At 48.5% G+C, this 26554-nt stretch overlaps 1 protein-coding gene across 8 annotated transcripts in view; it reads left to right on the top strand.

The window, feature by feature from the left end:
* The first annotated feature begins 3213 nt into the window (after positions 1-3213).
* Positions 3214-26554, top strand: part of PTPRF (protein tyrosine phosphatase receptor type F) — a 756588-nt gene continuing 733247 nt past the window's right edge. For 5 of the 8 annotated variants that reach the window (XM_086953209.1, XM_086953208.1, XM_086953207.1 and 2 more), the window contains exon 1: positions 3232-3888. The gene's annotated coding sequence lies outside the window, so the exon portion shown is untranslated. Of the gene's footprint in view, positions 3889-26554 lie in introns of all 8 variants that reach the window. The other 3 variants (XM_086953202.1, XM_086953199.1, XM_086953210.1) reach the window with 1 other exon arrangement.

Genomic DNA, 26554 nt, shown 5'->3' with positions numbered 1-26554 from the left:
GTTTAGTGGAGGTCTGAAAACTTTTGGCCCCAGTGCCCCTGCACCTGCTGCACCATTGAAATCAAGCCCCTTTCAACTTCAAGGTATCAGCATTTGTGACTGCCTGTTTAGTAGTAAAATATAGCAATATTATATGTTTAGAGAAGTACTGACAACTTTTGGGCCTGGTGATACTGCACCTGTTTCACCATTCAAATCATGACCCAGTTGTCTGCAAGATAACTGCACTTGAGACTGCTGGTTTAGTTGTAAAATATAGCAATAATCAGTATTTAGAGGGGTGCCTGGAGCTTTTGGTCCTGGTGCCACTGCACCTGCTGCACTGTTGAAATCATGACCCTAGAGCTTTCTAAGAAACTGCACTTGTAACTGCCTGTTTAGATGTAAAATATAGTTATATGAAATTATACCAAATTATAAGGTACAACAACTGCTCCAAGGAGTGTCCCGGCACGAGCAATAAGATCAGAATATGAAAAGGGCTTCGATTTGCACAAAGAGTCTGGTTTTGAGTTTCTTCTTGAACAGTGCCGCCTCGCTCATCATCCGCAGCCCCAAAGGGAGTTGAGTCCAGGCTGTCGCACCCAAATACTCTAGGGAACTTCCTCCTGCTCTTAAATGCTGAATCCAAGGACCTCTACCAACCATTTGTTCGTGGATCTCAGCTGCTGCAACATTAGGTGATGAGAGGAGTTCTGATAATGTTTGGGCCCAGTGCAACTACACCTGCTGCACCATTCAAATCATGACCCTACTTCCTGCAAGGAAACTACACTTGCGACTGCCTGTTTAGCAGGAATATAGCAATATTTGGTGTTTAGTTATGACAGCTTTTGGCCTCAGTACCACTGCACCTGTTGCGCCATTTAAATCAAGCCCCTTTCAACTTCAAGGTATCAGCATTTGTAACTGCCTGTTTAGTAGTAAAATATAGCAAAATTATGTGTTTAGAGTAGTACTGACACCTTTTGAGGCTGGTACCACTGCACCTGCTGCACCATTCAAATCAAGACCCTGTTGTTTCCAAAGTAACTGCACTTGTGACTGCCTGTTTAGAAGACAAAAGGCAATATTAGGTGCTTAGATGAGTTCTAACAACTTTTGGTCCTGGTGCCACTGCCCCTGCTGCACCATTGAAATCATGCCCCTAGTGTCTGTAAGATAACTGCACTTGTGACTACCCATTTAGTTTACATTTTAGCAATAACCTGGGTTTATTGGAGGCCAAGATCTTTTGACCCCGGTGCCACAGCACCTGTTACACCATTTAAATCAAGGCCCTTTTAACTGCAAGGTAATTGCGATTGTGACTGCCTTATTAGAACTCAAATATAGCAATATTATGTGTTTAGAGGAGTACTGACAACTTTAAGGCCCGGTGCCTCTGCACCTGCTGCACCATTCAAATAATGACCCTAGTGCTTGAAAGATAACTGCACTTGTGGCTCCCTGTTTAATAGTAAAATATAGCATAGCTCTTGTATATTAACTTTATTTTTAACGTGCAATGTTTATTACAACATTTAGAATTTGATCACAATTACCAAATAGATTAGGTTGAAAAAATCAATCCGAAAATGCCAACAAAATGGAAAGAAAGGTGCTGAGGCATGAATAGAAAATGCCACAAACATGTTAAGGCAAACGCATCTTTTTTACACAACTAAGTAATAAAAAGCAAGCATTCCGGCATACTGTTAGAAGCTGTGTATCTTTTCCTGTGGGAAGATATCTTATCTAAACAGTGAATGGCGCTGAAACTGTGTGAACAGCTTTAGTAGGAGTATGGTAAATGCATGCAGCCAGGGGATGTTAACAAAAAAAAGTTCCAAACAAAAGGGAACGAACACAAATACGGCATTGACAACAATTAAGGGCCCCCTTTTAAGAGATGCTAAAATGTGAAGGCGAAACCTACAAAGGATGTGCAAGAGCAGGATAAAGAGGCGGGGAGTGTCTGTGGTGGATGAAAGTGGCTTGAGGTGGAGTCAAGACTATGAAGCCTTGGGATTGGGCACCCTCAATATTGGAAGCCAAGGGTTTCAGCAGGGTTTTAAGTGGGCTGGGTCTCACCAGGGCTGAGCACCGGCAGTTTTTTAAAAGGGGCCTCGAAACGGGTCTCTGTCGGGCTCTGTTTTGTGGCCTGGCACAGGCGGTCCATCTTTTTCCGGACTACAGTGACAGCGGCACATCGATGTGTGCGGCTCACACTGCTCACTTCTCACTAGTGGAGAAGTTACGGCATCGTTACGGCATGACGTCATGCTAGAGGAGCGTGGTAGGGGGGAGGGAAATCCTTTAAAGAGAGTCATTTTCTCTCTGGATTTCCCTTCTCTTTTTGAAACTCACCAGCAGCAACATTGTCGTGGTGTCACATGCAGCTAACAACTATTGACAAAGCCAATAGTCCTGACTTGTTGCAGGTATGATGTTACTTGTTGTATCATATATCTGGATGCAATGACAGAAACTGCAAAATACAAGTCAGGCAGCCACTATGCTAAGCACAGATCTTTAGTTTACGTGTTTTTAAGTCACACCCTTAATTACATTGGCCACTCCCCTTTCAGAGACCCTCCAGTTTTTTTCATCCTACTTAAAGCCCTGAGTTTCGGAGCAAAAACTTTGGGCCCCGGCACTTATTGTATTACAAATTAAGCACTGCCTGCTATCAGTAAACACAAACACCTGCCCCTGTAGAGACGCCATGTGTCGCGAGGGCGTTGTTGCTGTGGGGCTTATTGTGTCTCGGGCAGACTGCCCCCCGGCTATTTTCCTAGCAGTGGGATAAAGAGTAAAAGTTGCTCTTTAGCCCTGCTCGTCATCGGCTGGTCTCTGGTCAGCGGGGTTCCCTGGTCAGCGTCTGAGTAGGACACTTGTCTCCTGGGGGTGGCCGGGAAGTGGGGGTTGCAGTGTCCCCTGCGTAGGGTGGGGTGAGGGGGCTTTCCTCGGCGAGTGAAAGTTCCTCTCTGTGCCCGGGCTCTGTAACAGCACACTGCCCCTAACCCCCCTTTGCTGATGTGGAGGGGGGGGCAGTCTAAGGAAGGGGGTGCCGTGAGGGAGGGGTCAGATTATTGCTCAGACCCCCAGTCCTTTCCGGGGGGTGCATTCGCTCGGACACGAGCCCATCTCGCGCTCCCCCTCCCGGGCTCGGGCTGGTGGGAGGAGCGGTGCGCGCGCGCTGCGAGGCGGAGGCGCGCCGGAGGAGGCCGCGGGAGCGCGCGGGGCGTCGGGGGCGCGCGGCAGAAGCAGAGCCGGAGAGGGAACGAGGACTGGAAGGAGCCGCGGGAGGGACGGCTCCAGAGACTCCCGGGGGCAGCCTGATCGTCTAAGGAGAGACCCCCCAACAGGCAGGGAGAGACCTCCAGGGAGTAGAGAGACGCCCGGGACGAGAGGGAGACCCCGAAAATCCAAAGTGACCCCCGCTGGAGCACCTGCAAGGAGCGGGGAGAGAGTCCGGATCAGGGAGCGAGAGGCACCGGGCAGGAGAGAGACCGCCCGGGAGTGGGCACAGGGCACTGCCCGCGAGTGGGCACCTGAGATCGAGTTACTGCCGGGAGTGGGCACTAGGGTACTGCACAGGAGTGGGCACCGGAGAACGAATTTCTGCCCGGGAGTGGGCACCAGAGACCAAGTTACTGCCCGGGAGTGGGCACCAGGGTACTGCCCGGGAGTGGGCACTGACACGCTGCCCGGGAGTGGGCACTGACGCTCTGGAGAGCGAGTAGAGATTGCCCGGGAGTGGGCACGGAGTGGTTGCCTGGGATTTGGCACGGGAACCAGGGAGAGGCCGCCCGGTAGTGGTGGGCACGGAGCTTTGGGAAGGATCCGAGCTGTGGAGTCGGCGAGAGGGTCGCCGTGAGCCGGAGAGAGGCCGGTGGGCAGCAGGTGAGTGCTAGGGACTGGGAAACACGAGGGATGCATTGGTGGGAGACCCCCGAGATCAGAACATCCGCACCGGGGTACCGCGGGAGGGCTCGAGCTCTGCCAGCCTCGGGCATTGTCAGACAGAAACACCCGAAACCAAGACCCTTCAAAGCGGCCCAAGAACCGAGTCCACAGCCCCGAAACCAGTTGCACAGAAACCCGATGTCCAGCCGAAGCCCTGATTCCCCCCCCCCCCCCCACACACACACACACACGACATGTTCCGAGACCAAGCCCCCCCCCTAAACCTGCATCTAACCCGAACGTTCCCAATCGAATCCCGAACCCCCAAACCGAAGGTTCCCAGTCCAAGGCCCCCCAAACTGAGTTGAAGACCTCATTGAATTACGTACACCCCAAGCCTAATGCTCGGGGTCCAGCACCCCCAAAATCAATGCCATGGGCACCACAAACGGAACGTTTACCCCCAGCTCCCGATCTTCCAGACCACAGGTTATATGTCTGACAGCAGCCCCCCTCCCCAGTTACAGCCCCTGAGAGACACTGGAGACGAGGCTCTTCAACTTAACACCCCCAGATCAGGAGCACCCTGGAGACTAAGCCCCCCCCCTCCCCACATACAACCCCGGGCACCCCTGAAGACATCCTGAGACGAAGACCTCTGAAGCCAGAGGCGTCTTAACCACATCCAGAAGGAATGCAGCAGGGGGCGCCCCCTTTCTTCACACCCTCAAACAGCTGGGGTCCCCGAAAAGAACAGACCCATGCTGCGTGAAGAAGACCCACCTCCCCCTAACTAAATTACTTCTGGAACCAAGAGCCCCCACCACACAAACCATTCCAGGCCCCCTTGCCCACAAACCACCGGGGCTTTTCTGGCCAAAGGGCGAAGAACTCACAATTACACCATTTTGGGGTCCCGAACCCTCGGGAGCCCTAGAACGATCGCTCCACGGGGACCCCCACACTGAGGCCTCAATGTGTAGGAGCACCCCAGGCCACAGGTAGTCCACGCGCACCAGGCCGACCCCCCGAACTGGGATTCCACGCATCATTCACCCCAGCCACCCACCGGGCGGGCAGGCGCTTCCTCCGCTGTGTGTCACACTGATGTCTCTAGGGTGGGATGGACGGACCCAAGGGCATCACTGGCGCAGCGGCGTCCCAGAACCATGGCCGACACCGATCCAAACCCGCCCGAACCGCCAGTGGCACCCCCGATACCACATGTGCCTCCCACGGACTACCAGAGCCCCCCGATCCCGGCTCCTCCGAAGGCTGGTCAACCAGAGGAAAAAGCAGCTGCCAGCTTTAAAAACATACATCAGAGAGACAGACAGACAGACAGCCGGGCAAAGTCCTGGAGTACTGGGGAGAGGGGTGGAGGGGCACCTTTCTGGGCTGTGACACCACAAAACAGTCTTCAAGGACTGGGCCAAGCCTACCCCACCAGCACATCAAAACCACGCAGACTCCAGCAATGGTGCGTCCCAAACCAGCCAACTCTACTACACACTACACCAAGATAGCACCCGCCCCCCAGCAGCGCCATGAAACCAAGGGGGGGTCTCCAGCCCGCGAACCCCTCAAACTGCGGCCCACACTAGACCGAGCACAGGAAGCTTGTAGCTGCAGACCCCGATTACACCCCAGACCAGTAACCCCCCCTTTACACCGAAGTACTGCCAGGCCAATCAGAAGGCCTCTGGCACCTGCGCCTCCTTTCAGGAACGTGCACCCCTCCCCTATATCGAAGTCCCCCCTATGTCAATCCTAACGCCTCCAGCATCTGCAGGTACCTGGTCCCCTCCCCCTCTTAGAGGGGTTCCTGGCCAATCCGCGGGCATCTCGCGCTCTACCCCCTTACCAGCGCCGCCTCTTCTGTGCTTCACCCCGACGCGTCACACACCCCTACATGCAGATTGCCCCCAACACACTGTACCTCGACATCTTTTACCCCTCCCCTTAACGCCCCTCGCATTACTTTACTCCTGCCTCACTCCTTCACTTGTCCCCCACCCGTTCTTACTCCTTTGGTCTTGCCCTCCCCCGCTCCCCTCAAATGCAGAGATCCAATGAGTTGCTGCGCTCACCTGGTTTTATTTCTAATTGTTTACTTGAGTTTAGTAATCGGGTTTTGATTCCAACCACCGCCTTCTTTTCGTGACGTATTTCCACTTGGGTCCCCAAATTGAGGTTTTAAGATAATAGAGGCGTGAATCGCCTTTCAGGGCGCCTGACATGCAGACCCTGGCACATTCGGGGGTACCTGGGGAGGGGGGTGGGTGGTGGCGGGGGTCACGGCAACATTCTCATAATATGTTTACGCCACTCTGGGAGTGGCACGTTGGGTAAAATAAAATGCGTGTTCTAGATTACTGGTAAACTGTGAAACTCCGCCCCGCCCCCCGTACCTCTGGCTTCCAGTTCTCAGGACCAGAAAACCCCTCCAGAGCAGGAACATGTGGGTGCTGCCTTTATTCACCAATGATTCGCCCTGCACCGACTGACGCACTGTCCAACTAACGATCCCAAATCAAGCTACCTGGAATCCAGAAAGGGGGGTCCCTGGATCTGTGGCAGCGCCTCTGGAAATATAATCTCACCAACATCTCCCCCAGTCTCTGCCACCAGCACGCTCTGTTCACGTTGATGTGTTTGTTCTGGAAAACTCTGGATAATTCAAGAGCTGCGGGTGGCCCTCTTCGTGCCACAGGAAGGATATTTGCTTTCAGAATATCTCCTTGTACTGCTACTGGTTTCGTGTCCTGTGGGCCAGACACTCACTCCTACTTTTCCTCTTCTGGATTGCCACCTTCTTTTTCTCCAGATGTTGCCTTTTCCCCTGTTCACCACTTACTGTCTCAACTGGACATTTTCACTTCCAGGTTTCAGTCTTCGAGGGTCACCACATCCTGGCTTTGTGTCCAGTGAGATATAAAGTTCTGGATCAAGCATGTGCGGTGGGATATGGTGTCTGGATCACACAGCTACTGATAGTCCTTGAGGGATGTCCTGGCGCTTTTAGATTTCGATGTTCCTTCTTCACACCTGCTTGCTCACCATCAATGGGAATCTCTTCTAGTTCGAGGTTTCGTTGTTCCAGACTCGATCAGCACTAGTGTTTTCGGGATACCAGTTCCTTCCAATTACAATGTTTTCTACCTGGAGCACACTGGATCCAGACTCTATAACACTTCACCTCTACATTTTGAGGTTCCTGAATCTTCAGCTGCTAGTTCTGTATCCTTCGATAAATTGTCCTAGTTTTATCTGGATTCTGCACCTGGTTCTGTTTTCTGATACATCCTTTTTGCTTCCACTGTTCAGTACTCTGGATTCAAATCATGACACATGCTAGCCACGTCTCTTAACGCCTCTACTTTGACTTTCCTGGTCCTCGCCACATTCTGGGTCTCCATTCTTGGCCTATACTTTTGCTCCTCTAGTTCACTGTTCTGGATGTGGCACTGTTTGCTCTTCGTCTCTGGAATTGGGAGTTTTGGATATGCCCATGGGCGGCTCTCATGTTATTTTTGAGGTGTTTGAGTCAGCTCCTGCTGGTTCTTGGAGTCGGGATTTCACGGCTGCAGTTGACCATTCTGGATTTGGCGAACACCGGGTGTGTGCTCTAGATTAGCTTTGCTAGCTAGATAAGTCATTGTAGATTGAAGACCTTTTGTTATATGCACAGGAATTTCCTTCCAGTCACTCAGATTTTACTGCTCTGGAGCCAGCATATTGTGGTTGTGTGCTGTTACCTCTCTGTTTCTTATATTAAAACATTCTGGATTCAATATGTTCTAGTTCTCCAATCTGCTTTATTATTTTAAGGCTATATTTGATATTTTACAATTGGTAAAGCTCGCTTTGCCTTTTTGATAATGTTTTGACTACATACCGCAACGTTCTAGATACTGGTGCTGCACATGGAGTTCTTCTGGAAATGCTATCCTCTGCATTCAACATATGCCTGCTCTGCGAGCTTTGACGTCATTTCAGTCGTAAATGTTGTTGTGGATATTAACATCTGCTGGTCCCATGAACTAGGACTTAGTTTTACTACTTTACAACATTATTCATAATCTAAGCACTAGTTCCAGACTCATAATATTTGTCCAAATGTTCTATGTTCCATATTCTACATCCCTTGTACTTGTCTTCATGGATGTCCTTTCAGTCATGCGGTTTGATATGATTTTGGTTTTATGTTTGGTCACTGCCATACGTTGGTGTTCTGGATCAACATAAGTTAGTTTAGGCTTAAATACTGCCGCTCACTTCTAGATTTCACAGGATATGTGGTACTATTTCTTTCCTGGATTAGATTTGTGCTGTTTTGTCCTCAGGAACATCGGGTCATTTCTAGATTTCAGTGTTCCAGATTCAAATGTACAAGTTTAATGCTCTGTCACATGTGTGTCCCCTCCTAACATTTGATGTTCTAGATATGTATGTGTAGTTCAGTGTTCAGCCATACCGTTGCTACAAGTTCTAGATGCTGTAGATTCACGTTAGGTTATGTGTGATTCAATATTCCAGATTCAGGATGCGCCGGTTCTGTATTTTTGATTCAGCGTGTGCTGTTTCTGTCTTCTCAAACAGCCTAGTATTTCACGACCCTGATCAGATTAAGCATGTACTAGTTCTTTTTCACTAGATACGATTTTCTTTCTAGGTTTTGTTGTATTCATTCAGCATATCTGGAATCCTTTAGTGGGATAGCTTTATTTTTCTAAATCTAATGTTCTGTATTTCCAGATGTGTGTGTTCTGGATTAAACATGAATTGCTTCAGTTTTCTGAGAAATGTTTTCACTAATATCTGTTTGGGATTCATATAACTCGTTCTAGTGTTTCTTGTCATCGTTTTCTGCATTGGCTGGTCTTATCTCCAAAAATGTTTTGCTTCTACTGTTCAGTGTTCTGGATTCACACACGCGCGCGGGCTTTGTGGTGTTCTGGATACAGCAAAAGCTGCTTCCGTATTGTGGTGTATTTCTGCTTCTAAATGTCAAGGTTTTGGGCTTGCGTCTGGGAACGGGGTCCTTCCTTTTCTCGATTCGGGGAGGGGGGGGGGGAGTGGTGGCTCTAGGTTCGGTGTCACCCTTTCTCTCTAGATGTCATTGTCTCGGGGGCAGCGGCCTCTCTCTCTGTTCCAGTGCCGGGGACTGGCCCCCGTGCAGCTGTCCTCTGGACGGGTCTATAAAATTAGCCGGATGTGCGACAGCCCGTTCTTAATCCCATTTTCTCGCCCGCTCGGCGTTTCATCATCTTTGTGGGAAAACCCTGGGGTAGAGAGGGAGGGGGGCTGGGATGCGTAGAGCATGTATCGTCGGTGCTCGGCTCCTCTGGGCGCTGGTGTCCTGGAATATGCGCACTCCCAACACCTTGAAGCCACGCGCCCCCTGGTTGTCAAATGCTATCGAAGATCGTGGTTTCCGTATAGCGCCTACTGCTACGGCCTTTTGGTTTCGAGGGGGTGTAAATAATTCGTCCTATCGCCCTCGTCATGTGTCTTGCTTTTTTTAGATGAATGGCTGAGTCGTCCCCAACAGGACTCTCGCATCTATCGTGCAGGTGCATTAACCCACTCGGCTATGCCTATCTTCTGATCAGAGATGAGCCCGCTCACCTACTTTACCCACTCGGCACTCATGCATGCGCATTAACCCACTAGCCTATTGCCCCCGTTTATTACCTCCGCTTACCAACAGTGCAAGTGGGTACATTAACTAGCTCATTATTGACGTGCTAACCCACGGAGCAGTCTAACCGGATCTCAGCCCAGGATACAGGGCCACCTGCTCAAACACCCTCACCCTGAGGGTGTACCCGGGGAGGGGGCTGCACCCCCGGGCGCATTCCACCGGTGTTTGCACAGAATACAACGCATTCTCCACACTTGTTGACTCTGAACACCTGGGAGCCGAGAAAGCCGTCTGTGTGTTTATTTCACCGCCTTTTCTCCGTTACACGACTTCCACGAATGACGCAGTGTGAACCCCCGCACCCGCCTCGCTATACAGCCTGCTACTGCAGCGCCGGGGATGGGGTGAACGCAGTCTAGCGCCTCTCTTTTAACGCAGTGAGCAGTCAAAAGGAGGGCAGGTTCTTCTGACATGGTGCCTTATACTGCGCTTCAGGCGTTTCTAGGCACCGTCATTTCATTCACTGACCTTGGGGGAGGGGATGCAGAACACTAGATCTCGGCAGTTAACTCACTGAGCCATCTTCATACCCCGGTCCTGATTTCGTATTGTATGTACCTCATTGAAATGCCGGGTTTGATCTTTAGTCGGGGTTTTTTCCGGTCAGGGGACCCTGGCTGTCAGGGCACATGGCGCGGGGCAAACCCTGGCCTTTTTTGGCTGGCCTGTGTCCTTTAAAGCGGTATTGTAGTTACAGAGAAAGACTTGTCTGTTATTATCAGACAGGCCTCCTGTTCAGATCGTGCAGGTCGCGTGAGTCTGAAAATATTCGTTTCACCTCTCCTTTCAATAATAATAACGTGTGGCATGCACTATGGCCCTGCAAAATCCTCCGGAGCTCTGGTGGCATTTTGAAAGCTGCCCCGTTTGCTTCCTGCGGTCGGGGTCCCTGGGTGGCAGTTTATTTATTTAATTTAAACGTTTTATATAGCGCCAGCTTGACCCGTGGGTATCAGAGCGCTTTACATACATAAAGGAAAGAAACATTGGATTACATAGCAGGAAATAAGGAAGCATAAAGATATAAGCAAAACATACTAATTAGGCATACAGTGAAGTGGGGGGGAGAGGGTGGAGAAACACGCAGGTGGTTGAAATAGTGAAACAACCACCCATCCTTGATGGTCAGGTGAGTTATTCAGCACGCCACGTATGGGCAGCTCTTCTGTACCCTCTCTTTATACAATTAAATACCAGTCAGTAATGACACCTCTGCCGGTGGCACCGGATCCATGTCTTGCCACTTATTGCTAGCAGTTCACCTCACCAGAGGGAGTCCTTTTCTGCCCAGGTGCCGCCACGGGTAGTCCGGCGCCTTCATAGCGCTGTATGCAATGCGCCAGGCGCCCTCTGCTCTGCGTTGGTGGCGCAGCGGCCTGCGCACCTCGCGGCCCCCGGCGAGGCGTGAATAAACGAAGGGAAGGCAGGCGTGGAGCGCCGCCCGTGCGTGCGCAGGCCTCGGAAGCCGCGCCAGCCCCAATTAGGCCAAGAATTGCATCCATTTGTCAAGTGTCCAAGAAGCGCGCAGCAACTCCGTTAGCAGGCGTGAGACGCGTAAACACGTGCGTAGGAGGCGTGCGGCGTGACGTCCTCGTGCGTCGGAGACGCAGTGATGTCTTCGTTAGCGAGTGACGTAATAGCCACCTTCATTAGCAGCACGCGCGCTAAGCTCTGGTCGCCGCCTCCATCGCTGGCAATGGGGCACGAGGACCAAGTTTAATACTTAGCTGAAGTGCGAGGATGACGTTCACTAGCGACGTGTGGCACGGTGACGAAATTGTGTGGCAACATGTGGAACGATTATTGAGTGACGTACGGCATGATGACGACATTCTCTGGCGACGTGGCACGATGACGTCATCATCTAACGACGGGTAGCATGTTCATGACGTTGTCTAGCGACATGTGGCAAGATGACTAACGTCGTGTGGTACAACAACGACTTATCTTCATCTTGCGGCATGATGACATTTAGCGATGTGTGGCATTTGTTGTTGTTGCAGTTCTATATAACGCAAACTCGACCCAAAGGTATTGGAGCGCTTTACATGAGCACCAGTTACGTCACACAAGGGCACAATGATGTTTAGCAAAGTATGGCGCAGTCGCTGGATGACCACGTTCTTTTGAAACGTGTGGAATGATGACGTGCTTTTGCTGTGTGGCACTATGCGGTCCTTTCGCAATGTGTGGCAATATGACGGCGTTCTTTAGTTCGTGTAATGCAATGAACAACCTCAGCTGCACGTAGTAAGATATGGCTGCGTTCATTAGTGGCATGGGCCACAGTGTCTTAAGTTCATCACCCACATGAAGTGTGATGAAAATCTTCAATAGTGACATGTGGCGCAATGAACGTCTATTAGCAACCTGTAGCAGGATGAAGACGTTTATTAGCGACGTGGTCGACGTGGTAGGATGACGACAAAGTTCATTAGCAGCATGTGGTGCAATGCCGATGTTTATTAGCGACGTGAATTGTATTATTGTATTGCATCATTTATATAGCATTTACTATGCCTATGTGAGGTGATGAAGCACTTGCTTACATAAATAGCACACTAACCATGTAGGGTGTGTGGTTGGAAGGATGTCTGTTTTGATCCCATGTGGAAGTGTTCCCATGCCGTGTGTGATGACCGCTGAAGAGCAATTGCTGTGTTATGGGACTCAGCTTGTAACAGTGTGTTGGATAATGAAGTGTGAGAGACAGGCATGTAGATTTACAGTTTTCAGTGTGCTGGCAGCTTTGAACAGTTTTTTGGTCCCTTTATGGTGTTTCATATGATGTAGCTTTCAGAGATGGTTACTGCACTGAGTTGTCCAATCTGAGATTTTGTGTATAGTTGCAGTCGTGAGCTGGCATTACTAGACGGCGAGAAGGGAAGACTTCTTTTGGGATGAGTATTTTTATTGTCCCATATCTGATTGCCTTTGTGAGATGTAAAGAAGAAGTCATATTGTATACATAATCAAGACCTGCAGTGCATGGACTATACTAAAGTGCTATAAAACTGTCCAGTAATGTGTGACGGCTCTCTCGAATTATTCCATGCCTATTAATTTGGTGAATATACAGTATTTTTTAGGGTGGGTGGGGTTTGTAAGCTGAGGTGGCACAATCATGTTCCTCAGTGGCACGTGGAACAATGACGTTAGTTAGCAACTTTTGGCTTGATGACATCATTGCTCAACAACTTGTGGGAGTTCTTTAGCAACGCGTGGAATGGTGATAACGTTCTTAAGTGACATGTGGAACTATGACTACTATAACTTTCTTTAGCAATATGTGCCATGGTGAAGTTCTTTGGCGTTGCGGCACAATAATGATGACATTAGCAGCATGTGATACAGCTAGGATTATGAGCGATGTGCAACACAATCATGATATTAGTGGCTTGTGGCATGATGAGGTTGCTTGGTGATGTGGAGCACAGTGGCCGCATTAATTTGCATGGTACAGTACGATGTCCACATTCATATGGCCTGGTATCGCCGAACGCCCCCCTCATAACACCCAATCCAGCCCTCTCTGTCCACCCCTGGAGTCATAAAGGATGGACAATTTTTTTTGGATTAGGTGCCGTAAACACTGGCTGTATTTTATTAAACAATCGTTATTGCATAAAAACACACATTATTTCAATTATTCCTGCACAGTGACCCATACTATTTACAGTTTTATTTACACATGTTTATTAATGGCATGTGGCACACTGATCAGACCAAGTCCAGTTAGTCACAAGTGGCAGGACAAGTTAATTTTAAGACACACTGACCATGTGTTTGTGGTTTTTGATGAAATTACAACATTCCTCAACAACATGAGGCTCAATGACCATATTTGTTGGCGTGGGTGCCTGATGACCAGTCATTAGTGGAACGAGACAGTGAGATCACCCTCCTTTGTGACTCTGCAAAGTGGTCACCCAGTTCACTAGTGCTTATATTTGCGGTGTTCAGTGCAATTACCACTTTGATTAGTCAGTGAGCTGCATTGACCAAATTCATAGGCAGATTATGACTCCAAGAGCACTGGCTGCATAAAATATACAGGCCATTTTAATTAGTGAGTGTGTCACAGGGAGATAACATGTAAACAAACAGGAGAGGGGAGGTAGAGTAGTTCAGAAGGATTCGTACTCCACAAGCTAATTCGTATACACAAAAGGAATCCTCCTTGAAATGGCAGGGAAGTGTTGCCCACAGTGGTATGGGAGCACTTAGTGTTTCTTAAAATACCCCTCACACACCAAAAGGCCCCTTGGTGTCATGCTTCATCATAGGGGTCTTCGCACACCTCTAACGGGATGCGGCGTGCTGCGACCTACGCCTACGCAGGAGCACTTTTAGATTTTGACTATATGTGGTGCATGTGAGTGGGTATGTTTATTATGTGAGTGGTGGGGTTTAGGTGAAGTAGTTAAAAAGTACCTGGCTCGTGGGTGTAGTAGAATTTTTTTTATTCATGGCCCTGGGCTGGTACTATTAAAAGAAGTGAAGTGCGAGGTGTGTATTGTCGTAATTATGGACAACACCTCATGTGTGCGTCAACATGTTTCGGAGGCAAAGCTCCTTCTTCAGGATCGGGGCACAACTTCCCCACCTTACTCACGTTTCACTAATGGTTTACAGATGTATTAATGTGATTAACAAAAGTGAAGAAAAAACAATAAATATGTGCGGGTATATATAGGCTATTATGTGCCTACAGCGGTTCAGCTCAAGTAAATGCAATGTGCATGACTTATGTAATTGTGCTTGCTTGCTTCATGAGCATTCAGAACGTCTAGGGGGTAACTGCTGCTGTGCAGTGAACTCGGGAGTAGTTCTCCTTGGTCTAGCCCCACACTCTGCTCCGCTGGACTGTTTTATGAAACACTAAGTGCAGCATGGGGAGATAACAGTCATCAGATATGTGCAAAGGTGTGACCAGCTTCTCTAGCAAATATGTGACACAATCAAGTTCCTTTGTGACAATGTTCAAGTTATTTAGTAGTAGGGCACAAGGACTACTTCTATCACTGGACCACAACATGAAGAGTGTCCTTCCACAGCATTCCAGGTGGGGACCGCATTCTTTAGTGGTGTGTGGCACTGTAACTAAATTCTTTAGTGGTGTGCATTTCTTTCGCCACATTATTTAGGGGTGTGCCGCACTATGACTTCATTCTTTAGTTGTGTGTGGCACTATGACCACGTTTTTTAATGGTGTGTGGTACAATGACTGCATTCTTTAGTTGTGTGTGGCACTGTGACCACATTCTTTAATGGTGTGGCACTGTGACCTCATTCTTTTTTTAATGTGTGGTACTGTGACTTTATTGTTTAGTAATGTATGGCACTGTGATCTAATTCTTTAGGCACTATACCCACATTATTTAGTAGTGTGTGGTTTTGTCACCTCATTCTTTTCTTTAGCGCGTGGCACTGTAAACTTATTTGTTTAGTAACGTGTGGCACTGTAATTACATTCTTTTGTGGTGTGTAGCACTGTAACCACATTATTTAGGGGTGTGTGGCACCATAGACATATTATTTAGGGGGGTACGGCCCTGTGACCGTTTTCTATTTTATTTAGTGATGTGTCGGTCACCTTCATTAGTGTTTGTGCGATGGGATACCAAGATCTGTTTGTCCTACACCTCATATCAAATGATATCAGAGTGCATTATCGTGACTCAGTCCTAAGCGTGCTTAGCCAGAGGGGTTTCCATGAACCTGTAACTACCAGTTTCATACAGAGATTTCCTCCCAAACTTCCTCTATACCCGCTTATCATCGCCTATAGTGAGCCTTTCACTGGAACCCACAGCCTCCTGCAGTAAGCAGACCCCTCATAGCTTCAGGACTGCTCCTGTCCTCTTCCGTGTGTATAAATTTATGGGCATTTCCTCCCACCGCTCGTGATTACCACCATGGACTTGTCTATTCTCCTGGAGCGTTGGTTTCAGTGTTGCACCGACTGGTCTAGAGCTGGATGCAATACTCCAGGTGTGGTTTCTGTTTGTATTTTCTGTGGAAAATATAAATAAAGCTTAAAAAAAAGATTGAAAAAAAAGAACTGGACGCAGTGCTCCAGTGTGACCTTCAGAACTGGATCGGCTCTCCAGATCTGGCTTCAGAACTGGACACACAACTCCAGACATGGCCTCTAGATCTGGAAATACAATATCAATCATCAAACCAGGCAGATAGACGGTGTAAAGCTCTTATAAGGAGATATCACGATGTGGTGCGATAAGCAAACTTACCATGCGCTGCCTAGCCACCTAAGAAAACCAACTCCCTGTTTCAAGATGTCCATGAAGTAACCAATTCAGTAATATCGAAGAAAGTATTTGTCCCAGCCCTGGGAAGTGATAATCTGCTAACCCTCTGCCAAGCAAAAAATTCATAGCACCATCCATGCAGCCCCGGAGAGCTACGAGCTTGATCAGAAGACAGAACCTCATTCCCCAATGTCTTGGTCCTCGTTCACATCTGTGAACTTGCAGAGTCCTGCATGTGTCAGCCTCTGCTGGTTAACATCTCAACTGATCCATGCTCCGCGACCATGATAAAGGATCGTGTAGAACCCCTTACCTTAGCCTTAACTGATATTATGAATCTGTGTCCACCATGGTTCAGCACAGAGGCCTCAAGTGCAGGACACTAACTTCTCTATTTCAAAAATCTTCTTTGGACCCAAAAGACTTTGCCATCTCTCACCCGATGTCCAACCTCATGTTCCCGAGTGAGATGATAAAGACCAGGAAGTTGTATCAACTCAAGATCACTTGGCATCAAATAAAATTCTGCCTGTCAAGATTCAGACCCATGAGTTCTGAATCATGGCTTCTAAACCCACACTGGCCGACGGAGTATATCTCCTCTCTTCACTCTACGCAGATATAACTGTGGTCCTGATCCTATAACACAGTGGACCATGAGAGATTTCCGGTTCACTGGCATTTCTGACCCAGCTTTGCAATCAAATAGTTGCTTATATCAGAACGAGAAATGTTCCTTTAAGTAATTACACGTGTTTCTTTAGTATATGAGTGTTGCCCCTGGCAAATGTACTCTTGCTTCATCATGCGTGGTTGCAAATGCTTGCAGATGTCATGCAGATCCATCCACTTGAGATACACTGAGATGCATCCAAATGAATTCTCAGATTTCCTAAGATGCCTAAACTATTGAAGTGTTAAAAGTTTATATCCCTTCCTCAGACCAAAACTGAGATCTTTATAGGTGGAAGGGGGAGGCAGACCACACAATCCTGATTTGGTGACCGAAAGAACTGTGGCCAGCGCCAACATCCTGGAAGAGCAAAAAACTTTGAGGCTCATTAAGCTATCGCTCCAGCACAATGGCTCCCAGCTGTCATAAAATGCACCAACCTCTAGCTGATGAGATGAGTTCCTGGCTCATCCATCAGAGGCATAGATTTAAATTCTTCACAGCTCCAGTGGCGGGATGCTGGGCTATTGGAATACGGTATATGTGCTATCATCATCCAATGAGATGCGTAAGCTCTAAAACACATATAGTCTAGAAACCAGGCTGTGTCTGATCCTGAGGAACTCAGACCACTTCACACTGGCCCTGAAAGAGTTGCAATGGCTGCCAGTGAGGGCATCACCTTGCTCTTGGAAGAGCTGTACTGGCGCCCAGTGAGCACAAGACGTGGGTCCAGAAGCATCTCCACTGGGTCCCAGTGACCACAAGAAGACCTGGGTCCACAAACATCTCCACTGGTTCCCAGTGACAACATCACTTGGCTGTGAAAGAGTTCTCTGCAACTACGTGACCACCACTTGGGATCTGAAACCACTCTCCTAGCTCCTAGTGAACACAGTACCTGGACACCGCCACTGCCTTCCAGTGACCAAATCATCCCAGCCCAGAAGAGTTCCTCTGGGTTCTTTCCCAGGGACCACATCACCCTGGTCCTGACACTTCTCAGTAGAGCAAAGATGAACATTTTAAGTTCCTTCGCATCGACTACAATGGCTGTGCTGGGAAAAGAGCCACTTACCTTGAGCAGGCTGCCCCCACTTCATTCAGTCTTGAACCTTTAGATCAGGTAAAGCCTAGTGAGTTGTCCAAGCAAATTTGAACCACAAGAAACATGGGAAAGGGGACCGCCTGGGTTCTCCGTCTGAGGCTGCAGAACATGCTCAACTGACCCATCTGACCAACCATGAGAGTTTAAAGACCAGCTGGCTCTTAGCAGCTACAAAGCCTTCACGGCCATCACCCCTGCCTTCTGGATATCACAGTTACCATCTCTGGTGGTGGCCAGCATCCAGGACAGCATCAGACTAGAGACACAGAAGTGAAAAAAAACAAGGCAACATGCCTTCAACGGCTATGGACAGCAAATCAATAAACAACACTACATCACCAGGCAGTTAGAGACTTCTTTCACTGTTAGAAACCAGCCACCCCTTAATCACATGTTGACTGTGTTGTCTCAGACCCTGGACTCAGCTCTGTGTCGGATATGTGTGCGCTAAATAAATGTCATGTACATCTATGGAACCTATTCTCCTGGGGAATGGACCTGCCCAGTCCACTGCGGTGTAGTGTCTATTCATTGTTATTTAATAGACTTCGGCTCTGTGCACCATCGACAATGAAGCAATGTGAGGTGACTCGAAGGTAATACACTGACACTTCACAAACCCCCTGGATTAACTATTAGAATAGGAGACAACACTGCAGGTTTGTGCTCTAGAACTGCACACAGTACTGTGATGGGGCCTCATGAACTGTACGCGGTGCCCCTAAAACTGGACAGTAGCCTCTTGATTGAGGTCTCCAGACCTGGACACAATCCTGCGAATGAAGCCTCAAGAACTACACCATTCTCCATCTGAGACCTCCAGAACTAGACGCAATCATCTGATTACACACACGGCTCCAGACATCCCTGCGTGAGTTTGATACGTAACCCAGAATGTGATACTATACTCCACTGTGGCAGCTAGCACTAGTCAGGATACTCCCAGTGTGCGCTCCAGAAGTAGACACAATACTCCAGATATGCCTGGCAGAGCTGGATGTGTAACCCAGAACGTGTTACTGTACTCCCAGAGTGGGCTCCAGAACTAGACACAATGCTCCAGATATCCCTGCGAGAGCTGGAAACGTAACCCAAAACGTGATACCATGCTCCACTATGGTAGCTATATCTAGACACGATACTCCCAGGGTGCGCCCCAGAAGTAGACACGATACTCCCAGAGTGTGCTCCAGAAGTAGACACAATACTCCAGGGTGCGCTCCAGATGTAGACCCACTGCTCCAGATTCTCCCGACAGATATGGGCACTCTAGAGCTGGACACAATACCGTCACACAAGATCTGGCTGCAGGCACAGAAGAGCGCTGCTCTTGGAGTAACGTGCACGTTTCTTCAGTGCGCACCCATGAGGCACGTCCGCGCCGTCTCCAGGGCCTTTGTTATTGCTGGGGTCCATGTTGTGCTTTCCTATTACGCAGTGCCCCTCCTCGGCGGATCCGGGGGCCTGTGCCACCTCCCCCCGGTGCATCTTAAAGCTTGCGAGCCCTGGCCGCGCCGCCGGCGCCCTCACCACCCAGCACGGGTTTTAAATGAGAAACCCTCAGCGGTTTCCGTGGGAACTCGTTTCCGCGCGCTGAACGTGGAAATTGTTTTTCCCCCCGGTTTTTTTTCTTAGTTTTTTTTATAAACCGTTCGCTTGCAACAAATCACTTTTCGAAACTTGGAAATCGTTGTAATCTGTGCTATTGTGCTGCCGCAGGAGCTGGGAAGGCCGCCTGCAGCGCGATAATGGAACTGCGGCTGGCGGTATTTTAATTTTTCTGTGCGGATATGCAGATCGCGCGGCCGTCCCTGTTGGAGGGGGGAGGGGGGGCAGAGAGACTTCTGCTCTGGGGTGGTGCGTGGTGCAGCTGGGTTTACACTGGTGGTTGCCGCAGTGGCACGGCAGGCGGTGTGGTGGAAGTTGTGCGGTGGAGCAGGTGGGAATAGGTGTGGTGCAGGGGGTGTTAGTGGTGTTTGCGGTGGTGCAGTGGGGTGGTGCAGATGGGAATAGGTGTGGTGCGGGGGGTGTTAGCAGTGGGGTTTGCGGTGGTGCAGTGGGGGTGGCGCAGATAGGAATAGGTGTGGTGCAGGGGTGTTAGCAGTAGTGTTTGCGGTGGTGCAGTGGGGTGGCGCAGATAGGAATAGGTGTGGGGTAGGCGGTGTTAGCAGTGGTGCTTGTGGTGGTGCGGTAGGGTTGTGCTGGTGGGATTAGGTGTGGGCAGGAGGTGTTAGCAGTGGTGCTTGTTGTGGTGCCTTGGTGTGGTGGAAGTAGTGCATGTAGTGTGAGCCGGGCCAATAAAATCACTGATGGTGGTGTCTGCAGTTCTGGTGGAGCCACTGGTTGTTGTGTTATAGGTGGTCGTCATATTGATGTGGCGTTGAGTGTGTCAGCTATGCTGTTGGAGGTGTTGATGGTGTAGGCTTTGGTGGTGGTGTCAGCAGCTGCATAGGTCTTAGCATTTTTTTATTTTTATTTATTTTATGCGTTTTTATATAGCGCGGACTTTACTCGAAGGTGTTAGAGCGCTTCACAATAGGAACAGTACTGAACAGTACTGATACATGAGGAGAAAATTACAGGTGAACAAATTACAAAAGCAAGCGTTAAGTTACATGAGGCAAAAGTGACAATCGTGAGCAGGTTACAAAAGCGTACAAAGTACAGGTAGAGGTATAGTACTTCAATAAATGGCAGACACTCAAACACAAGAACAAACGTTACGTAGGCAATGGTGGCACTTGTGCAAGTATCTAAAGCAAACAAATAGTAAGAGGTAGCAAACAGTGTCTTACAAGAGAATAGTGACGTGTGCAAGTTACAAAAGAGTACCAAACACAAGTAGAAGGATAATACAGCAATACATGGCAGACACTTAAACCACAAGAACACACTGGGAAGGCACTTCCACAGTCACGGAGAATAGAATTTCCTATAATGGAAGGTATTCCTTCAGATAATAGAGAGGGCGTGAATTAAATTTGGAAGTGTCTTTGAAGGAGGAGAAATTTGAGGTCAGTTTTGAAGGCCTGGGAGGAGGTGGTGGTCCGGAGCTGAGGTGGAAGTGAGTTCCAGATTCTCACCGCGTTGCCTGAAAAGGATTGGGCCATCGATCTTTCCTTCATGAAAGTGGGAGGTTCAAGCAGTACATTTTCCGCATGACGTGATGGTCTAGAGCCTCCAGAGAGTTTCAGTTTATTCGCCAGGTAGCGAGGAGAGGAGTGGTGCAAGGATTTGTGGGTGATACAGGCAGTCTTGTAGATAGATCTTGCCTCGATGGGAAGCCAGCGGAGGGTGGATAACATGGGTGTGATGTGGTCACTTCTTTTGGCCCCATAAATGAAACGAGCTGCTGAATGGAGAACAGATTTGAGGGGGGACAGGTGGGATTTCAAGCGTTAGTAGTGACAACTTTGATGGTGAAGATGGTATTGGTGTTAGTAATAGTACGTTGCTAAGGGTGGGTGAAGCAGGTGTGCCTGTGGAGTTGATGGGTGGTGAGGTGGTGTCAGCTGTGCCTGTGGAGTTGATGGTAGGGTGGTGAGATTGGTAGGGTTAGCATTGCTAATGGGGATGAAGGCGGTGTCAGCTGTGCTGAAAATGCTGCTGGTAGAGTGGTGAGATTGGTAGTGTATTGCTAATGGGGGCGGTGGTGGTGGTTTAAAGTGCTCTCAATAACATTGATTGATGTTACGTATGAAGGTGAAAGCATGTGAAGAACCCCTGGAGGTGGTGGTAACAAGTAACTGTGGTGCTGATGGGGCAAAAGCCAGGGTGGTGCAGTTAGTGCTGGTGGTAGCAAAGGAAGTGGAGGCTGCATTACAAGCAGCATGATGGCCCGGCTGGGATAACATCTAGTTTTCAACAAAAAAAAACATGATTGTCTGTGATCTGGCAGTGAATGACACAAAGGACTTTCCCCATCGAGTCACCCTCGTTCCTATGGTCAATGTCCATCCTAACACAATGTCAAGCGTTTGGGAGTACTCCGTGACCTGGTGCCATCCTTCACCACTGAAGTAGAGGCAGCAGTCCGAGACCAAAGCCTCACTTACCTCGCTCTGTTTAGTTCTACCCAGTGCTTCATTTGAACCCGTGATTTCTGGGGCTCGGCAAAGGAACTTAATTGTCCACACCAGGGCTTGTCACAGTCTGCCACAAGGTGGTGCTGTCTGGCTAATTTACAGATGAGCACAACAACAGTCAATTATTAATTTACTATACATTACAAATGACTATTACCTGCTGTCCAAGCCATTCCTGTAGCTTTGTGGGCCTGGAATAATATCAATTGTCACACTTGTAGCAGTGTTATGGTTAGTAGTTGAGTTATTACCATCATTGGCCGCATGGCAATGGGCAATGTATGATGCAGGCAGCAGTGGTCTGACGAGAGCCGTAGCACTTATTTGTTTTTACAAATTAAGCCCTGATTCTACCAGAGGTTCAAACAGACCACTGAGTGGATAGGACCAGAGCCACTGCCAAGCTCCAGAAGCACCCAGAGTTCTACCAGTAGTGGTTCTGGACGGAATCGATTGGGAAACTATACTTTTAAAGAAACTTCTGAAAATTAAATGTTGCAAACTCCTTGTATGCTTGGGAAGCAGTAACTGAGTAATGCCGGCAGAAAAAGTGCATCTGGTTGGGTCCCCATTGCACCGTCCTGTACATGCGGAAGTACCTCCACCGTTGCTTTGCAGGCCAGCTTACCTCCCTAGGACAGTGGCAGAATCTTCATGTAAGCAGATGCTAAGAGGACAGTCTCTGCTTATCCGAACTTGTATCTTGCCGTCTAGCCTTAATTCATCCCAGGGATGTCCAGTTCGTTAGGCCTGGTTTTTGTACTGCACAGCTGTCTGAAGTATCTGAAGGCATTATGTTTATCGCGATAGCGGGCACCTTCCTTAATGTAACAAATGAGGGCTGTCTGAAGGTGCCCACGTGACATAGGACCGCTTTGAAAATTATTTTGCAATTGAGGTGGAGGAGAGGGTTTTATTGGTGAAGTTTGACTCGTTTGTAAATGGATGTTGATGATGGTGGGGTCATTTGTAGTGGTGGACTTTGGTAGTTGAGTTAGTCTTGTACATGAAGGGGTTTTGATGGTAGTTGTATTGATGAAGTTTGACTCTTGTTTGTAAATTGATGGGAATGATGGTGGTAGCATTGGTAGCGGTGGACGTGGGTTGTTGCGTTAGTCTTGTAGGTGAGGGGTGTTGTGAAGTTTGACTCCGGTTTGTAAATTGATGGGGATGATGGTGGTAGCATTGGTAGCGGTGAGGGGTGTTTTGATGTGAGGGGTGTTATGAAGTTTGACTCCTGTTTGTAAATGGATGGTGATGATGGTGGTAGCATTGGTAGCGGTGGACGTTGGTTGTTGCGTTAGTCTTGGACACGAAGAGGTTTTGATGGTGGTTGCTGTATACCATGCTGTGCTCTTCTGTGTCTGTATTGCATGGTGCTGCTGCTGGGGTGCTTCGGGTACTGCAGGACTGGTTGCATGGTCTCTCTTGGACCACTCTACGCTTGGGGTATTGTTTTGGTACATGGTGATTAGTTGCAGTTGATGCTTTTGACGGAGTAGTTCTGCTGGTGAGGACGCCAGCAGGTCTTGTTCCACTTTCTGCCATTCTCCAAGTCTTACGTTTCTGTACATGTGCATATGGTACTGTTGGCGGTATTGGTCTTCGAGGACGGTTCTGGACCACTGTCCTTCGTGTGCTGCAAAATGTGTCGCTGGTTGTTCCGGCACACGTAATGCCTTGGGCGGGTGGGGAAGGATGTAGTGTCGGGAATGCTTGTAGCTCGTTCTCTCCTTGTCTATCTGTACATGTCGCGCTGACATCCATCTCCGCCCCAGTGCCACCCCTGTCCATAAGCGCTCTTAGAGTGGTGATGGGTTCGCGCACTTGGCGCTTCGTATGTCCTCCATCATCGTCTCGCGTAACATCAGTATCGATTATTTCGACGCGTGGCGCGCGAGCCAGGAAACTTAAGATGATAGATTCACTAACCGCTCTGGTAACTGACTGCGCAGAAATAAAGCGAAACACGTGCCTTGATCATTCCAGAAAGGCGACGTGCTTCTTGTAAATTCCATAGGCTTCTCTGGTTGGTAACATGGCTCCTTGCTAGCTATATTAATTGTTTACATTAACTGGCCTGCTGCTGTCTGAGCCCACGATCGATATAGTAGCAGAAAGATATGAGATTATATTTAATGTTCTGGAACTGGTACATAACGTGTATTAAAATTATAATACACGAAATTAAAAAAATGTCATATCTTCTCGTGGTTTACGGTAGAGATATGCAATTACAATGTTAAATGTTGAAGAAGTCGATCAGGCTGGGTAATGGATACTTCTATTGACCTAGGTTCTGTATGTCTTTCTATATAATTAGTGCATTAGGTTTAAAATGACCTTTATCTTAGCAAACGTATAATCATTTTGAAAGTTAAATATTCTACGATATTGAACACTCTATCAAATAATGTATTTCAGCACGCTAGGGAACATTTTGGTCTTGCTGGCCAATCATCTCGTTTAGAAAAAGGGCACTAACTGGCTGTAAATGCCTGCCTGACACAACTGAGAAACGTGTGACGTGATATTGGCCCAGCAGCCAATCGGAGGGTGCCTCTCAGCTTCCTCTGCATATCTCCTCTTCTGAAGTTATTCATCATGGCGCCTCTCTACAAGGCTGGTCTCCACAATGATCGAAAGTTTTAAAGCTATTTTTAACATTCACTCTTCAGACTGTGATCATTCGTGTCTCCAGGAAGCATGTGGCATTAGCATTAATGCACGTTCTAGTGGGCATTATCTTTGAGGAAATTGCCTTCATTCGTACCTTTGTACTTCTCAAATGTTATAGTCTGCTCTCCTACTTTTTCAGTATATTTTATGTGTGTTGGAAATCATTTATTGGCCAGTGGGTTAATGCACCTGCAGTAAAAAGTGTGCACTTTTCTGCAGTCACAAACTTTAGCTTAGCTGGCTCGATTCAGCTTGCTACTTTTCTGAGCATGATAAAGTGTCTGTTGGATGGTGGTGTTTTTATTTTTAATTGCCTTGGCATTTTTTGTGAGGTTTAATGCAGGTTAGCAGAAAATCTGACGGTATGGCAAATCTTCTCCTGTAAAGATCACCTGCAAGTCTGTACGTCAGTAGGGCCGACCCAGTCCTTCATCGTGACCTAGTCGGTAGGATGAGGACGACTGGTCTACATAGAAGTGCCCGATCTTACAGTGCCTTGAGAAAAGTCCACCTGTAGTGGCACTACAAAATGCCAGCGAGGTAATATTAATAACATTGCTACCAGGAGCAGGATTGCCATTATCCTTAAACTACATGTCCCACAATGCCGTTGTAAACCATGTCATTCCATGTTTAAGAGGTATGCAAGCGGGGCGGGGGGAGAGGGGGTGGGGAGTCAGTGTGATATCGCATTCAGAGGTGTGGCGCTGCGGCTAGGGCGACTGACTCCGGAATCTGGGGATCACGGTTCGATCCCCGGCGCCGGCAGCAGATTAGCCCAGCACCATGTGACTCTGGGCAATAGCTTGCTTAATCTTCCCGACGGCCCTTAGCGCCTAGAGACCCTTACGGGTGATTGTTCGCGCTTTACAAATGTGGATTATTATTCATCTTTGCATGTAGAAGAGGGAAGGTCATTCGAAGAGTTGAGTGGAGTAGGCCCTTGAGTATGCTGCACTTATCTACACCACGCACACTTAGACAGTGTCTCTGCACTTATCTGCACTGCACACCTCACCACGTCTTAGCTAAGTGGAGTCTGCAGACCTGAGAGTACTTCTGTACACCAATCACACATGCATGTTAGGTAAGCGGAGTCTCTGCGGACCACAGAGTACTTGTGTACACCACAGAGTACTTGTGTACTCCGCTCACACATGCATTATAGGTAAGCGGAGTCTCTGCGGACCACAGAGTACTTGTGTACACCACAGAGTACTTCTGTACTCCGCTCACACATGCATGTTAGGTTAGCGGAGTCTCTGCGGACCACAGAGTACTTGTGTACTCCGCTCACACATGCATGTTAGGTAAGCAGAGTCTCTGCGGACCACAGAGTACTTGTGTACACCACAGAGTACTTGTGTACTCCGCTCACACATGCATGTTAGGTAAGCAGAGTCTCTGCGGACCACAGAGTACTTGTGTACACCACAGAGTACTTGTGTACTCCGCTCACACATGCATGTTAGGTAAGCAGAGTCTCTGCGGACCACAGAGTACTTGTGTACACCACAGAGTACTTCTGTACACCAATCACACATGCATGTTAGGTAAGCGGAGTCTCTGCGGACAACAGAGTACTTGTGTACACCACAGAGTACTTGTGTACTCCGCTCACACATGCATTATAGGTAAGCGGAGTCTCTGCGGACCACAGAGTACTTGTGTACACCACAGAGTACTTGTGTACTCCGCTCACACATGCATGTTAGGTAAGCGGAGTCTCTGCGGACCACAGAGTACTTGTGTACACCACAGAGTACTTGTGTACTCCGCTCACACATGCATGTTAGGTTAGCGGAGTCTCTGCGGACCACAGAGTACTTGTGTACACCACAGAGTACTTGTGTACTCCGCTCACACATGCATTATAGGTAAGTGGAGTCTCTATGGACCACACAGTACTTGTGTACACCACAGAGTACTTGTGTACTCCGCTCACACATGCATTATAGGTAAGCGGAGTCTCTGCGGACCACAGAGTACTTGTGTACACCACAGAGTACTTGTGTACTCCGCTCACACATGCATGTTAGGTAAGCGGAGTCTCTGCGGACCACACAGTACTTGTGTACACCACAGAGTACTTCTGTACACCGCTCACACATGCATGTTAGGTAAGCGGAGTCTCTGCGG

The sequence above is a fragment of the Lissotriton vulgaris genome, chromosome 1_2 (genome assembly GCF_964263255.1).
Source record: "Lissotriton vulgaris chromosome 1_2, aLisVul1.2, whole genome shotgun sequence".
Taxonomy (NCBI): Eukaryota; Metazoa; Chordata; class Amphibia; order Caudata; family Salamandridae; genus Lissotriton; species Lissotriton vulgaris.
This window is presented reverse-complemented; position numbering and strand designations above follow the sequence as displayed.